The 16,208-nt window shown below is 31.8% G+C and overlaps 1 protein-coding gene and 1 pseudogene across 2 annotated transcripts in view; both read right to left on the bottom strand.

Moving 5' to 3' along the window:
• Positions 1-16,208, bottom strand: part of LOC18107984 (ammonium transporter 3 member 1) — an 85,395-nt gene that overhangs the window by 58,739 nt on the left and 10,448 nt on the right. The window lies entirely within an intron of this gene.
• LOC18107978 (terpene synthase 10-like) lies at positions 11,229-14,618 on the bottom strand (annotated as a pseudogene).

Genomic DNA, 16,208 nt, shown 5'->3' with positions numbered 1-16,208 from the left:
ATAGCCGGAAGAAATTAGAAAAATAATAGGAGGTTGGAGCGCTCAGAAAAGGATCAGAAAAATTGATTATGGAGGTTCAAAAATACAAGGATTGAAATTTTTTACAGTATATACTTGAATGATGAGAGCCCTGTGGTAAAAGAAAATTTAATTTGAAGAGAAAAGTCCAAAATTGGATGTTTATGGACTTAATTGGATTTTATTGAAGGTTTAATTGAATTTATAGAGGGTTTGATTGCAAGAAAAATTGATTTTTAAGTCAATTTGAGCTTTAATTGGAAGAAATTAAAGTTCTGGGGTCAAATTATAATTTTTAACAGTTGATTTGGTCAAATCAGGGGCTTAATTGCATAAATATTGAAGTTTAATGGCCAATTAGGGACTTAATTGAGGAAATATGAAACCAAGGACCAAATTGGAAAAGGCGCATAAATAGAGGGGCTGTAATTAACCCAATCAGGGGCTAAATTGAAGAAATTAGAAGTTTATTGGTCAATTGAGGGTCAAATTAGAGACCAAGGACTAAAGTTAAAAAGGCGGCCAACTATAGGGGCGGCGATTGAAGTTGGCAGGGATACAATTGCATTAATTCTTAAAATCAAAATTACATTTGAGGACTTAATAGAACAAAGGATAAATTGAGGGCTGCTTTGAAAATTGACGTGTTTTGGCGCCTTGTTTGATTTAAATGAAACGACGTGTTTTGTCTAAAACGATGCCGTTTCATGTTAAAAAAAAAGATCAGAATGGTGTCGTTTTGAACGACACTGTTCCTCTTTCTTCTTCCCTTGGATGTGCAGCAGGGGAAGAAAGAAAAGGTTTTGTTTTTTTCTTCTTTAATTTTGCTGTGTCTCTCTCTTCCCGTGTGCTCTGCCAAGACTCGAAGCCCCACGCCATTTGATGATGAGGAACCAGGGGAGCCGCGCCTTGCCAGCCGCGCCCACTGGCCAACCGACCGGCACTGCCCTGCTCCCCATGCGCAACAATAATGAGCCCCGCTCCTTTGGCTCTATAAATAGAGGCTCAACGCCAACACACAGGCGGAGAGGAAAATGAGAGAAATAAAAACGAACCGAGGAGAGAGAACGAACCGAACAAAAGAGAACCATTAGTAAACCCAAACTGAGAGGAAGGAAAAGCTTGAAACGGGTAGGAAACTTGAAAACAAACTGGGAGGACAAAGGGAAACCACTGAAAAACGAAAGAAGAGGAAAGGAAACGGAGGAGAAGGGAAGAGGAAGAATCTCACTCTCCGCCGCTTGAAACAGAGCGCCGCTGCTTGGAGCCGCCGTCCGTGAGCCACGACACCGCCACCGCCCTCCACCGCAGCACAGCCAGCGAAGCAGACAGACCAGCAACGCACCGCCTCCTCCGCGCCAGGTAACTCTTCTTCCCCTTCATTGTTTGCGTTTTGGTTGTTTTTTCTCCTACATGCAGAATGAATAGCGTTCTGCATGCAGGAGAAGGGGAGGGGGGAAAATAATTCCCCCCCGGCCAGTTATGTTGCTGGGCCAGGCTGATTCTGGCCCAGCGTTGTTGGTTTTTTTTTCTTCTCTGGGCCAGGTTGGTTCTGGCCCAGCTATGTGTTTGTGGGCCACACTGAGTCTGGCCCATCCATGCTGTCTGGGTCGGGTCTGGCCCAGACGAAAATAGGAGATTGTGTTGGGTCGAGATCGGCCCAATCCTATTTGGGCCGAGATCGGCCCAACCCTTTTGAGGCTGAGTTCGGCCCAGTTAGTTGGGCCGGGCCGGCCCAGCCCACCTAATATTATATTATATATTATAATGTATTTACATTATTTATATATTTATAGAAAAATAAAATAAAAAAAATTCTGAAAAATCCTTAAAAAAATTTGTTGATTTTCCTGCATATTTTTATCAAAATCGTTTGATACTGGTTTGTATTTTTATACCGTAAAGATACAAATCCAGTATTAAAATACCCAGTTTTTATCGAGACATCAAAAATATAAAATAAAAAAAAATGTTTTGTTTTCATGCATACGGCCTAGTCTCTCCAAAATAAAGAAAAAAAATCATCACATCATATTTTCATACAACAAAATTTTTTTCAAAAAATATATGTCTTAGTATGCACTTTGGTTGTAACAACAAGTTTGTTAGAGTTATCGCACCCTCGCGGCGGAGCGCAGCGTCGCGGCGATCCTTGATTGATTTCGGGGTCTTTTGTTTTATTGTAAAGGAGTCGCCACCTAGTATTATGGTCACTAGGAAACCTAACTGGTCTTTCAGAGATTCTAAGGCAAGGGACTGGTTGCGTAAAGGGAAGGTATTAGCACCCCTAGTACGCCCTACCTAAGGTAAGCTGCTTGGTGTTTGGTTTGTCTTATAATTGATATGGTGTTGGTGTTTTCTAATCCCATCAGTTTTCCTAGATTTGATTCAAACTAAATTTAAAAACAAATATTTGAAGTTTTGAAAATGTGTTTTTGCATGGAGTTCTTAAACACAACAAAAAATTATTTTCTTGCATTTCTGGATTTTACAACATGTTTGTAAAACTCCAAAGGGTATTGGCCAATATTTCAAAAAATACAAAAAGATTATTTTGGAGGAATTCATCTATTATTCTCTGTTAATGTTTGGATAAAGAAATCCCAAAAGGATGAATATCCAAAATATTATTGGGAATAACTTGTTATTATTCACCGTTAATGTTTGGATAAAGAAATCTCAAAGGGATGAATATCCAAAATATTATTGGAAATAACTCGGTGTTAATGTTTGGATAAAGAAACACCAAGTGGTTAATATCCAAAATATGTTTTTAGGAATAATAAGTCATCACACATCCTTGAAAAAAACCTCGATTATAATTGAGGACATTTCAATTTTTGACTCCATGGTTTACGAGCCGTAAAAGTATGAAACACTAAGGCAAAAGGAGGCTTTTAAAGTGCTCTGAATTTCCTTAGATTTCTAAATTTTTGTCCCTCCTTCTTGCGATTTACGAGTCGCAAACTTTTGAAATACTAAGGGAAAATGAGCTTTTAAAGCACATGGAATCTCCTTGGATTTCTATCTTAATAAATTTAGTCTGAATCAAACACAAATTTCAAGAGATCTGCATTGATTCCCCTTGACACTGTGTAGACATATCTAAAGGTATGATCTGTATTGGCCAAGGATTCTTGCTTTTAGACTTTGAACCCAAATCCATTCATTATAGCAAACATATCATAGGAAAACTAATTAAGAGAACACCAACACCATAGCAATTATAAAGCAAACCAAACACCAAGCAGCTTACCTTAGGTAAGGCGTACTAGGGGTGTTAATACCTTTCCTTTACGCAACCAGACCCTTGCCTTAGAATCTCTGAAAGATCAGTCAGGTTTCCTAGTGACCATAATACTAGGTGGCGACTCCCTTATTCACAAAACAAAAACAACTCAGAAATCAATCGAGGGCTGCCGCGAGGATGTGACATTTAGTATCCACTGAAGTTTTAAAAAATTTAGAAACTTGTGATATTTCTAATTGTAGTAGATGTAAATGGACAAAATTTTTCGCTTTACCTTTTAATTGAAGTATTTTTGTTTCTTCTTCTCTGTTTGATTTAATTCATTTTGATGTATGAGGACATTCTCTTGTTGCCATAAAAGAAAGGTCTCGATATTATGTTTCTTTTATTGATGATCATACTCGTTCTTGTTGGGTTTATTTAAAGAAATATCGTTATGAATTATTTGAGATATATACAACTTTTCAAGCTCTTTTCAAAACTCAACATTTTGTTGTTATCAAATGTTTTAGGTTGGTTTTGAATGGGCAATACACCTCTAATAAATTTTATGAGTTGCTTGCCTTAAATGGAACCATTCACCAAACTTTGTGTACAGATACTCTTCAGCAAAATGACACCGCTGAAAGAAAACATAGGCACATTATTGAAACTGTTCGTTCTCTCTTGTTGTCTTCTTTTGTTCCTCATTGTTTTTTTTTTTGCAATTTCATCTCTCATTGTTTAATTTCATTAAATTTTCATATTATATTATGTGTTTATTTTTTACCATTCTTTTAAAACTCGGTAGGGGAGTAACTGCCATCATGTCTCGGGTTACGAATTTGGTCGAATAACCAAGGATACTATGGTCAATTAGATTTTTTATTGTGCATAAAGTAAAAATGATTTTGATAAAAAAAATAATAGCAAAAAAAAAAAATCAATGACCATTGATATAATTTTCTCCTAACTAATTACTTGATTTTTTCTCAGCTAAAAATTAAAAATAATATTATTTTGATAAAAAAATAAAACAAATCAATTATTATAATTTTTTAATTATAAAACAAAAATAATTTCAGAAAAAATCAAAGAAAAAAACAAAATCATTTCTTATGTTGTAAAAATGAAGTTGTCAATTCTACATTAAAATCGTGAAAAATGACTTGTCAATTTAAGTTGTCAATTCTACATTAAAATCATGAAAGTGACCTAAAGGGTTCATATTGGCTTAGTAATGCTTTAGTCTTCTGACACTTTTTCTATATAATGCTTGTAATTTAATGAGTCATTAAATTATAATTTTAAAAATTACATAGAAAAAATTAGAAATATAATGGATCATCACGTACATTCCATTATATCTGATAATTAACATCCCGTTATATTTTTATATTATATTTAATTGCTATACGGACATCATGAAGTTTTAACTTCCGTACCATTTTATTGATAATGAACATGTAAAAAAAAAAACCTACAAAAAAACCCATTATAATTTTCTATTTGTTTTTATGTTTTTAAAATTTTTATTTTTTTAACTTTAAATTAATATATTTTTGATGTTTTTAAATTATTTTGATGTGCTGATAATAAAAAAATATATCATTTTGATATTTTTCTAAATAAAAAACAATCTAAAAAAACAATCATAACAACACTTACCAACAGGCTCTAAACAATTGATATCAACTGGTAATGGTTTGGTCAGTCTGATACCTTCAGTAATTAGATCTCTGCACAATTACTCTTAACCATGTAATGGTTTATTACATATATTTTCCCCCCTGATATAATGCTTGTAATATAATGAGTCATTACATTACAATCTTTCATTATAGTTTTATTTTTTAGAAATTACACAAAAAAACACATGGAACTATAATGGACCATTCCATTAAATCTCTTAAAACATACCGTTAGATTTTTTTATTTTATTTAATTATTTTATAGATATCATGGGTCTGCTCTACTTTATTTTCTTTGGTGTCTGCAATACGCATGTTTAATTAGGAACAAGAAGTAAATCGGTTCAATTCGTTTATGTGATAAAGTTTTAACTCGTGGTCCATCTTATTGATACCGACCATATCAACAAAAATGTCAGAGAAAAGAAAATTCATTATTTGGTAATTCAATTTTTATTTTACTGAAGGAAAACAACTTTGTCGGATAACTTTTATTTACTCTAGAAGTTAAGTTTTACTATATATACCATCTTGAATCAAATCAAGCTACACTTTTTTTTTTCCTTTTAATTTTATGGATGTCCGAAAGAAATATAACACTCTCAATGAATATTTCAATGAGTACCGCAATTAACTCAATGAATATTTCGTCACCGTGTGGTTGATACAGGGTCGATCTTATATATACATAGTCATTGGAGTTTGTTTTAGAGTAAATAAGACTTTCTAGGCTAAAACTTAGCTATTTCTATATTGTACAGTTGTGAGAATAAATCCCATGATAAGGATAGGAGATTCGGCACAATTCAAGGCTGGTTATGCTCTACAGAATTAAAGGCTAGATATACTGTGTCTTTGCTGGATTTGAATTGTCATGGCACTAGTGGTATCGAGGACGGCTTCTGTCCTTTGAGAGGTGTTAAAAAGATATGTTTGGGTATAATTATAAAATTAAAATCATAATCGTCATTTAGTATTAAATTTATTAGAAAATCTATGATTTGCAAGAGTCTAGATAAGAAACTTGTTGTGCAAGTAAAAATCACATTACTTCTAGTACACCATATCTGAGATAAACTATATTATTGTTTGATTGTTTTTTAAGTCAAGTTCCTATTCATTAGTCTCATCAAAGGTTTAAAGTAGATTTTTTCTCGTGAGGAAGTCTCTATCTTATTGGGTTAAAGCTTAACAATTCTAAGGCTCGAATTTTAACATCGCATTCATTTTCTAAATATAACTAATTCCTAACGTTATGAACAAAATAATTGCTATGAGTTTTTTGTATTTTAACCAAACTCTAATGGATAATTATAAATTAGTTATGATGTATAAAAAAAAAAAAAGGAAAAAATCATGGAAGGGCAGTACTATACTACTATTAGAGATACTTTCTCACGTTTCAATACTGAAAAGGAAGAGAAAAGGCTTTTTTTATATTCAAGGGAAAAACCAGCATCTATATATGCTCTCAAAATTTTGAAAATGTAACCCCTAAATAAATATTAAGAATTAAAACAGGTTGGTAAGTAAAATTTGCTTAAATTAAACACTGAAACAATTAATTAATTCAAAGGACTGAAGATCCATAGAAATATTCACTCCAAATTATAATGTTTCTGTACCAAGACAAGGTCTCTGCAATATCTTCCTGGGTAGCAGAAATTAATTTCATGATGATTAGTAGTCAAAGTTATGCACTGTTTGAGAATAATATAAATCATATCTTGGGAGTCTCACCTAATAGTTTAAGACATTGAGTTGAGATGGTCATTTGACATAGTATCGGAGCTTTGATGACCAAGTGATCGTGAGTTTGAATCTCATCATCTCCATTTATTTGATAAAAAATTAAGCACAAAATAATGTTAGCTTATGCAAATTTCAAACTCAAAGAGCTTTCACTTGAGGGTGTGTGTTAAAAAATAATATAAATCATATCTTAGGACCTTACCTAATAGTTTAAACTATTGGGTTGAGATGATTTTTTGACATGATATCAGAGCTTTGATGACCAAGCGATCATGAGTTCGAATCTCACCATCCCCATTTATTTGATAAAAAAAATTAAGTACAAGGTAATGTGGGTCTGTGCAAGTTTCAAGTCCAAATGACTTTCACTTGAGGGAATGTGTTAAAGAATAATATGAATCATATCTTAAAACTTCACCTAATAGCTTAAATTATTAAGTTGAGATCGTCTTTGACAAACATAAAGTTGCATTTCAAAGCGTCGAGCTCACAAAGACTTGTGTTCAGAGGCAAAGAAGAAGAAGAAGATGGACTGACCCAAAAGGCAGTAGTCAAGCCAGCGATCACTGAAGAAAGATGAATAACACAACCACCAGAATAGTCCATGACACCCCCCAGTGAAACAAGAATCCACCACCCCATAAGCTGAAGGCACCAACAGTGTAAGAGAAAGTGAGCCAAAGTGGCACAAAAGCCATCCAAGCCTTAAATTCATTCTTCCAAGCACTGATCCAGCCAAAAGAATAAGAGTGATTGCAGCAAACACCCACTGAAACCAAACCATGGAAGCCATGGGATATAATGGTGTAGCCATTGCAGTCTCCACACCACCGTTATCGTAGAACTGTGTGGTCTCAGGGAGTGCAGCTTGTTTGATTAGAAACTTCTGGCCTAAGGCAAAAGGGCAAGAGCTTATCCCCCAAAGACATTTTGTAGGCCCAAACCACCCAGCAGATTACAACAGCTGCAAAAGCGTAAAAGGCCATGAAAGCTGAATTGACTGCCCATTTTTTCTTGACAATGCTTCCATAGAGAATTACAAGTCCTGGCACACTCTGGAGTTAACAAGGGTGGCTGAGATCATTTGCCATGCGTTATCGCCCTTGTTTAACCAGTCAGGAACTTAAGGTGAGCCTCCTTGGTATGCCACTGGGACTGGGTCAGGTTGAGGAGCAGCCATGGTATTTTAGAGGATTGTGACTAGCTACAGCTCCTTCTATTGGCCTAGCTCTGTTTTTTTTTTCTACAATATGCAAGACCTTTCTGTAGAAGGAAATGGACGCAAGGGCTTTTGAAATTTCTAATGGAAAGTCTTACAGGAAAAATATTGCATCAAATATTGTGATTAATAATTTTTTTTAAAAGCTTACATGAAGAGCGCTATCATTGATGCATTTCTTGCCTCTCTCCTGACAAAACACTAGGAACAAATGTAGAAGCCACCATTATCAATTTTGCTGCAACCCACTCATTAATTGGCAACATTACCGGTATTGATAGACGCAATGATGTTTGAGGGAACGGTAATAATTTTTTTTTTTAAAAAAAAAAAAAAAATTATTTTTGATATCATAACACAAAAATAATTCAAAAACATAAAAAAAAAACATTTTAATTTGAAGTAAAACAGTAAAAAAATTTAAATTTTTTTTTAATTTTTTTAAAATACAAAAACAAATAAGTTTCATATGAGATGCATGAAAATGTACTAACGGTTGCATTTTTTTGTTTGGAAATAATTTAAAATAATATATTTTTATTTTTTTAAAATTATTTTTAATATCAGGAAATTAAAATGATCTGAAAATACTAAAAATAATTAATTTAAAATAAAAAAATATTAATTTTTAAGATTATAAATTACTTTTTAGTAAAATATTAGTGTTTTATTAACCAAATAATAACGAATTTAAATTTTATTATTCAATTCTATTTGATAATATCCTTAATTTTATCTAACATTTTAAGTTTTATTTGATAATATCCTTAGTTTTATCTAACATTATAAGTTTTTGAATTTAAAATTTGATCATAAAATTGTAAAAGCATTAGCATTTAATTTCTCAAAAAAATTAGGATATACTTTTAAAAATCTCTTGGGTAAATTATTAGTTTATCTAATAATTTATCACGGGAGAGAGAGACATACTCAAAATTGATCATGCTAAGTGATTTGGGTTATGACAATTAATCAATCAAAAAGGATAAAATAGAATGGTTGAAAACTAATTATTTGATAATTGAATTTTTATTTTAATAAAGGAAAACAATAATGATTGATTTTTTATTTTAATATTTAGAATGATCTACCATTATTATTATTATTGAAAAAAAATATAAACTTGATTTGAAGGATAAAATTAAAGACCATAAAAACTTTGACAAAAGAAAAAAAATTAAAAAACCAAAAGAAAAGGAACCAAATCAAAATTAGTATTATTCCTATTGGAAAAACAAAAATAAAAAACTTGATATTAAAAATAAAATTGAAAGCCATGATAACTTTGATAAAAGAGCAAAGGAAAAAAAAATCAAGAGTTGGAGGACCAGATTGAAAATATTATATATACAAATTAGAATTGAAGGATTAAATTGAAAATAAATAAAACTTTAACACAAGAAAAAATGAAAACTCAAAGGACTGAATTAGAAATACAAAAAAAAGAACAAGAGTTAATTTTCTGAGGTAGAAGAGAGAAATGAAGGGAGAAAAGAAAGAAAAAAAGAGTTATTGGTTACAAACTGACTACCTTTAGCAGACACATGCCACCAATAAAGAAAAAAGAGCATGAATTGGAAACACAAAAAAAGGTCAAGAGTTAATTTTCTGATGTAGAGGAGAGAAATGAAGGGAAAAAAGAAGAAGAAAGGGCCACCGATTATAAACTGACCATTTTTAGCAGACATGTGCCACCAATAAAGAAAAAAGGGCATGGAGGAGAGCCAAATGAGGCGGTGAAAGCTCATTTTCCACCACTAGAAGATGCCACACGTGCCGTTCAAAATACGTTATGTCTCCCACACCCTAATATCTCTTTACATTTAAAAATTATAAATTAAATAGTAAATTATATTACTACCCTCTACCAAACCAACAATTAAAAAAACAAGAGAAAAAGATGCCAACACTCCTCTTTTAATTACTTAAATTTTTTTGTCCCTAAGGTTATATATATAATCTTACTGTATGCTTAAAAAGAAAACGACACCAATACCCCTACCCCGTAATTTTAGTCCTTTTTTTTTTTAATCCTAAGAGTATTTAGGTTCTTTAATTGTTCATAAATATATTGAATAGACAAAATACCCTCAAAAAAATTTATAATGTCTAATGAACCGTATGCAAAGATAAAAATGCCCATTGTTTAAAGCCAAACAAATTTTATTGTGAATGATAAAAAGGTCACCGCACTGTGGTGGCGAATAAGAAAATGTGAGGGAGGCTATAGTAAATCCTTCTTTTGTTTTAGTTTTTTATTTATTTATTTATATAGAGTATAAGGTAGTATCTAAACTTTAATTACATATTGATATCTAAGCTAGAATTAAGCTATAGTTGAATAATCTTATAAATAAAAAAAGAACATTTGAGCCTTAATGACATTTGCTATTATTTCAGGGCTAAATAAAATAGTTTCAGTTGCCTTTCGTTGTCCTAGTGTCATCGTGACTGGTTGATGAATTTTTCCCATATCATTATCTCCATACAGACACTCCTGAGCATCACAGATTACTGAGAGTCTTTCATGCCATTGAAAATAGTTGTTTCACCATGAAAAGTGACTTCATTTGAATAACATCCGCTCTAATTTTGTCTAGTTGATCATCTAGCCTATTTAAGAAGGTATAATTTATATTCTCTTACTAAATTGAGTTGAATTTTTGATATCATGATCACCAACCATAGGACTAGATCTTCTAAAATCAATCTCTCTCCACAATATTATTGAACTATTATAGTATGCCTCTCAGATCCTACAATCTTGTTTTAATTAGGTCATTTATTTTTTCATTTCATATAGTTGAGAGATATTTGTTCTATTAAAATATGTTATTGTCATTGTATTCTATACTGATTTTGCCATGAAAACCAATTGAAATTTTCAATCAAAATTGGTTCCATTAAATTGATTAGCTAGCCTTTGATATCATAGTTTTAACTCCTCCACTTTCTGTTATTAGGGTCTATTCATTCTATTTGAAAAAGTTCCAATTGATATATCCTCGTTTGTCTATGTCAAAGATATACATCTCAACAATCTAGGCCTATATGGCGTAATTAATACCACTCCAGACAACAAAATATTCACCAGTTTGGTGTAAAATTTAGGTAATCAAAATAGTCAAGTCTTATATGGTTTCTTGTGGGTTAGTGAGTTCTATTGGTAGGAATGAAGAAGAAAACAAAACTGTCCACATAAAGTGATTATAGGGTTTTTGCCGAGTATATGTTCTCTAATTTAATATCATATTAAGAATACTTGTAAAGAATTATATTTTTCTTTGACACATAGAACAAATTTATATAAAGAACAATGTAATATCTAGATCTTAATTATATATTGATATCTAGGATATAATCAAGTTATAGTTGACTAATCTTCTAAATAAAGAAGAAATATATAGTCCTTTATTACATATTGATATTTAAGCTAGAATGAAAATACATGTTTCTCCAACTTAGTCTAATAAGACATATAGATCAATCTTATGAATTTTTTTTTTATATCAAACTAGTCCTTTATTTTGATGAGATTATAAAGGATTAATAAGTAAGGATTTCACCCTATCCTTAGTCTCAAGATGTTCAACACCATGTCCATCTCCATATTGATACATGCATTGCGCCATTCGTTAAAGGTTTATTGCAATTCCAATGAAAGTTTGAGAGATACGGGGATTAGCAAATTGATAATCATTTGTTTTTTTCCATGTATTTCCAATTAAATTTCTTATATGATCACGAGCTTTTTCTACAGACACTCCGGCTTCATGCATATAACATTGAATTGATTTGGAAATATCTCCTCGTTTTAATTCATCCTATAAATAAAAAGAAATAGAAAATTAGCATATATATACACTTAAAAAAAAACCATCACAAATAACAATATTTACCAAATTAAAATGAAAGATTGATATATTTACAAACTAAGATAAATTAATTGATCTAGAAGTTCACTAAAAAAATACACCATCCATCTTTAGTGTCAATGGATTTTAAGATGGAAGAGGAGATACCATGTTGGAGATCGGGCCTTTACCAACAAGTTAAAAGCAGTTTCTTGGGCCGAAGAATAAGTAAAAAGTGACCCATTTATAGTTAAAGTAATGCATTATATGTTTCAAAATTCATTCCATTACTTGGGCCAGTTAGAGGCCTATGCCTAGAGAAAGAGGATCTGTGGACTAATATAATTTACCATAAAAATGAGAAAAAAAAGGGAAGGACGAAACTATGTCAAGGAGAGGGAGAAGTCTAGCATACCGTGGAGGTTCCAAGATCATCAGCAAGGCGAAAAATCATGGATGACCATCGAATTATATCTGGGTATTCGTCCATGAATTGTGAGGCCTCCTCTGTTGTTGGATTGGAAACATAAAAATATGCATGAACTAGAATCACTGGTCCTGAAATTGAAATCCATGCATTGTCCATGTATTCTTGAAGAGTTGGTGTATATCCACTGAAGTACCACTTAGCCTCCAATAAATATGATTTACATAAGTCTGCCCACTGAAAATTAACCATAGTCTTATATTCCCAAAAGAAAAAAGAGGCAAAAATGGAGAGAGCATATTTAAAAAATAACTATAGTTATCAAATCTAGCTCGATTCAATGAGTTGATCTAGTGATTTAAAATCTAACTTGAGTTGAGAGTTTTTTTAATTGGTTTTATCAAACCTAACCTAGCCTAACTCGTTGACCTAGTGATCCGAAATCTAATTAGAGTTAGATTTTATTGTAAAATGGTTTTTACATTGACCTAACAAACTCAGGCAACACGACGTTTGATTTATGAACTTAATTGACTTGATTACATTAAATTCAAACCTAGTCTCGTTAAAACCAATGAATTATTTTCGAAGAAATTAAAAAAAAATGATAAATCAAGATTTATCCAATGGCCAAATAACTAAAACTTTAAACCAAGATTGACAACTATGAAAATAACACTAAAATTAAAAAAAGAAGAAGCAAATACCGCTTTTTTCAAGTAAGGAAGGATGTCAACTCCTTGATATTTAAGAATATCATAAGCCATTTCGATTGTAAAATGCGAGAAAACATAATTTCATATAGTTGGAAGTCGATTCATGAAATTTAGATCCCATCTGAAATGAGAACATAAAAATATTTTAGTTAAGGTTTTTTTTTTTAAAAAAAAAAAACAAGTGAGCAAACTCTAATATATAGCATTATAAATGTGCCCGAGAGGCTACACAAACCTTACAACGGCATCTGTGAATAGCTCAAGCTCATCTAAGGTACCATAGACATCATAAACATCATCAATTGTTGTTATAAGTGAATTAACTTTTGTTAGCATTCTCCTGCAATTACCAAACTGAGGTTCAAATATGACCCCCACAGTCCATAAGAAATTCTCCACCAGCCTGTCCCTGGCAAAATCCAACTTTTCTCCAAGTCCTGTCCTCTTCCACCACCTTTTCATGTTAAGAAATTAAACTGTCACCATCAGAGAAAAGCTACATAACGTAAACTAGTGATATAGGAGGATCATCAAATCTAAAAAAGTTTAAATTATTACATACAATTTAATGAAATAATATTAATTTTTATATGCTGTTTAATTTTCTTCCAAATTGTACAAAATAAATAAATAAAGAATCTTATTAATTCTACGTACCTAGATGAATGTTTCAGATCTTCTTGGTGTATTGCTTGTACCATGTTGAAATCCAATTTAGCTAGTTCTAACAACACAGGTTCCATATCAGTTTTAGTTTCATACACATTGATGAACCAATTGGACTCCAATCTTAGCATCCTCCAAGCCAGTGGAAGCTCTAAGGCATGGCTCACCATCTTTGAAAGATATTCGGAAGGGTTGCACTTCTTGACATATTTTTCAAGATTTTTGGTGGTGAAGTCTCTTGCATCCTCCAAGATTCTCTCGCCTTCTACCAAGAAGTATGAAGCTTCATACAGGAATAGCATTCCCTTCAAATCGTCATGAATCCATGCCCTAAAGTTTCCTTGTTCGTCCTTGAAATGATTGAAAACCTCTTCAAGTGGAGAACACAATTAGTCATGAGAACGCATAGAACCATCAATATCTACATTGCTTAAGAGACTTACCTTGAGGTACCTTGTATCCATGCTGCCTTAGGAGTCGAAATTCTAGAGCAGTAGCATACAAGTCATGTACTGTCTTTGTATTCTCTATATGATTTTTATAGAATAAACTCTTCAACGTGCTCTTTATTTCATCAATAAAATGGTAAGATAACCCAAGTCTTTGCAAGGCATCGATTAGCTCAAGTTGATCCAAGGGTTTCGATGCGTTCGCCAGCATCATCCTTATGTTTGCCTTCAACTTTTCGCTTCGCGCTGTATATGGCTCTCCCTAAACAACATCAAATTCAAGAACTCAACTCAAGTTGTTTGAACAATAACATAACATGACATTATAATAGCTAGCAACTATACCTTATATTTACTAGTCAGTGACTGAACAAAATCATACTCGCATATGGAAGTTTGATAATTTGCCGACCGCCGGACAATTTGACCAGCAGCTTCGGTGGCAACCATGCATCGAACTTTGGTAGGTAGAGAGCGATAATTCTTGCTTGATACAGGTCCTGCTAAGGCGCGACTTGGAGATGCTAATGTTGGGAGAGTACAAAATGATGAAGCAAAGTGGGTAAGAGCCATTCCTCAGTGTTTTGGATTACTTGGAATTTTTGAGTTGAGGATGGAAATGACGATTACATGCCGATATTTATAGATGGATCATCTAGCCGTACCAAACGTCGACGTCAAAGGTTCCATGTTTAAATTATTACAGCACTGTCAGCCGAAAAATCTACATCGACTTTTGCAAATCTACCTTAAGACAATACTTGAAGATGAACTCATACTAAGATAAACTTCAATCAAATCAAATCAACCAATGATAATAATTCAATATCATTGTTTGAATCGAAATATCAATTAAATTCCACCAATTTCTAACAACAAATTTCTATTCATCTAAATATAACAAAAAAACATTTCTTATAAGATTTCTTTTTTAGTTTATTAATATGACATTTAATTTAGGTAATGATTTTATAGAGTAAAAATTTTTAAAATTTTTTTAATCAAATTTGAACGGATTTTCTTATATATAGTACCTATATTTAAAATTTTATCCCGCTTAAAAAAACCTGCAAAGAACTACAATAATTAAACTCAACAAAATTCTTATATTTTATAATCATAAGTAGCTCAAGAAATGCAAATTAAAACACACACACACACACACACATATATATATATATGTTTGTTATGTATAATATATCTACACTATTTTTATTTTGCATTTTTGTTTTAACTAGTTTTAAAAATGGTGGTATATGGTGACATTGTGTTGTTATGATGAACATGAGAGATAAGATCATATATATTTTTTTCTTATATATTGTGCTATCATTTGTATTGCATTTACACATGTTTAAAATGATAATCTTATTTTGTTATACTTTTATTTGCCAAAACCAAACAATGAATTCCAACAAACTTGTCCTTAATTAATTTGTTGGAACTCTAAAAGTCTAGCCATCATGAATCAAACCTATCACTCTATATATTTGTTATTACAAGAACCTAAAATACATGGGAAAACCATTGTACACATGCCTAAAATCACAATGGATTATAATGTTTCTTCCATTGACATAAAAATCAACAGAATTTGTATTGAGAGGTAAAATAGATTTCTCATGAGGTTTATTTGTGATTCTATATTTGTTGAGTGGCAGCTCTATCTTTTCGCACTATTTTTTGTATAGTAAAATTACTTGAATATCTTTAAAAGCAAGAAAAACACTTGCCTAAGAACATTTTCAGTTTTTTATTTTTTTAAGCATGGTGTAAAGATCTAATTTCCCTTGTAATAAATTTTTTTTAAGAAATGGCTTCATAGGCTTTTTCATCATTTTATAAAGGTTTTTTCATAGTAATTATTTCGTGCTAGGAGTAATGTGATAATTTGATAAATAATTTTTTTAAAAATAAAGAAACCTATTGCCTCTCCTTAGCCTTTAAATAGCGTGTGCGACTGACTCTAATGGTTAAAAATTATTGTCCAATGTGTTATTGGATTCCCTGCAACATCCTCTTTTTCAAGCGACAATGCATGTATATTGTTTTTAAACGGGTTATTGCAGACAATATTTTTATTTTTTTCCCTTTTCTCTCTCATCCATTAAGACTCGCATTTAATATTTTAGGGTAGCTCCCTTAGCTTTGCATATTTGAGTGTCGATACTTATTTTTTTAATTTGT

Source organism: Populus trichocarpa, chromosome 19 (genome assembly GCF_000002775.5).
Source record: "Populus trichocarpa isolate Nisqually-1 chromosome 19, P.trichocarpa_v4.1, whole genome shotgun sequence".
Classification (NCBI taxonomy): domain Eukaryota; kingdom Viridiplantae; phylum Streptophyta; class Magnoliopsida; order Malpighiales; family Salicaceae; genus Populus; species Populus trichocarpa.
Note: the sequence above shows the minus strand (reverse complement) of the source record. Positions and strands in the feature narration are given on the sequence as shown.